The sequence below is a fragment of the Mustela nigripes genome, chromosome 13 (genome assembly GCF_022355385.1).
Source record: "Mustela nigripes isolate SB6536 chromosome 13, MUSNIG.SB6536, whole genome shotgun sequence".
Classification (NCBI taxonomy): domain Eukaryota; kingdom Metazoa; phylum Chordata; class Mammalia; order Carnivora; family Mustelidae; genus Mustela; species Mustela nigripes.
Window position 1 is genome coordinate 97,688,304 of NC_081569.1, and position 2,338 is coordinate 97,690,641.

Here is a 2,338-nt window from a genome sequence, read left to right on the forward strand (position 1 = left end):
CTCCCAGTGTGGAGCGCAACACAGGGCTCAGTGTCACTGCCCTGAGATCATGACATGAGCCAAAATCAAGAGTCAAATGCATAACCAGGTGCCTCTTGACAAAATTTTTTAACTTCATGCATTGATCAAATATTGGTTACAAGTTGTACATGTCTTCTTTTTCTGATACATATCATGATATAATATCTTGAAATCATGTTAATAAATATCACCACTAATTTAACCCAAGAAATCTTTACATATTGGGAGGCTATCAAAATCACCATGGCAGGTATAAGTTTTTTCAGAATTCTTTCTCTTGAAAGCTTAAATTTGGCCACTGACAACATATATAGTTTATTTGTTATTGTTATTGTTTAAAATTGTAGGCTCACTTCCTTCATTTTCAAGGAACTGTCCAGATACCATAGTCTGAATAACTATAGTTTGTCTGCCTATCTCCCCCACCCACTTTATTGAGGGATAATTGACATGTAACTTTGTTAAGTTTAAGATGTACAACTTGATTATTTGATATATGAATATATTTTGAAATGAGCAACATAATTTTAGTTAACACATCTATCACCTTATGTAGTTACAGTATGTGTGTGTGGGGGGGGAGGTGAGGACTCTTAAGGTTTTTTCACTTAGTGATTTTCAAATATATAACACAGTATTAACTATAGTCACCATGCTGTGTGTTGCATCCCCAGAATATGCTCCTCTTATAACTGAAATGAGTAAGCTTTGACGACATTCACCCATTCCTCCACCTGCACTACACACCCCTGGTAACCACCAATCTACTCTTTCTATGAGTTTAGTTTTTTTCTGTTGTTGTTTTTTAGATTCCACATAAAATGAGACCATATGGTATTTGTCTTGACTTACTTCACTTAGTGTAATGTCCTCAGCATCTATCTATACATGTTGTCACAAATGGCAAGATTATCTTCTACTTTTTTGTTCTGGCTAAATAATATTCCGTGATACATACACACACCACATTTTCCTTAAGCATTCATCCTTGATGGACACTTTAGAAGTTGATTCATGTCTTAGCAATTATTAAATAGTGCTCCCGGGAACATGGGGGTGCAGATATCTTTTTGACCCAGTGTTTTCATTTTCTTCAGATAAATACCTATAAGTGGAATTGCCAGGTATAATAGTTCTAGTTTTAATTTTTTAATGTCTTCATAAACAATGAATCTTGGAACACTGAAAAAATTTTTAAAAAGTATTTTTAATTACAGTATAATTTTAACATATAGTATTATAGAAGTTTCATATGTACAAAATCATGATTCAGCAATTCTATACATTACTCAATGCTCATCATAAGTATATTCTTAACCTTCACCTATTTTGCCCATCCTCCCACCCATCTCCCTTCTGGTAACCAGTAGTTTGTACTCTATATTTAAGAGTATGGGTTTTGTTTTTTGTTTTTTGGGTTTTTTTTGTTTGTCTCTTTTTAAATCTGTTTTCTTGAAATTCCATGTATGAATGAGGTCCTATGGGATTTGTCTTTGACTTATTTGACCAAGTATTACACCCTCTAGATCCATCCCTGTTGTTGCAAATGGCAAGATTTCATTCTTTATTATGGCTGAGTAACATTCCATTATATTTATATATGTATATGGGACATCTTTATCTACTCATCTATTGATGGGCACTTGGGTTGCTTCCATATTTTGGCTATTATAAATAAACTACAGTAAACATATACGCTCAGGGGCACCTGGGTGGCTCAGTCGTTAAGCATCTGCCTTCAGCTCAGGTCATGATCCCAGGGTCCTGGGATTGAGCTCCACTTTGGGCTCCCTACTCAGTGGGAAGCCTGCTTCTCCCTCTCCCACCTCCCTGCTTGTGTTCCCTCTCTTGCTGTGTCTCTCTCTGTCAAATAAATTAAAAAAAATTTTTTTAAACATATGCATGCATGCAAATTTTTAAAAACACATGTGTATCTTCTCAAATTAGTGTTTTTTTAATCCTTTGGGTAAATAAATACTCAGTAGTGAAATTACTGGATCATATGGTAATTCTATTTTTAATTTTTTTGAGGAATCTCCATACATACTATTTTCCACAGTGGCTATACCAGTTTGCATTCTCACCAACAGTGCAAGAGGGTTCCTTTTTCTCCGTATCCTCGCCAACATTTGTTTCTTACATTTTTTATTTTAGTCATTCTGACAGGTGTGAGGTAATAGCTTGTTGTACTTTTGATCTGTATTCCCCCAACAATGAGTAATGCTGAGCATCTTTCCATGTGTGTGTTGGCCATATGTATGTCGTCTTTGGAGAAATGTCTATTCGTGTCTTCTGCCCATTTTTGAATTGAATTAAT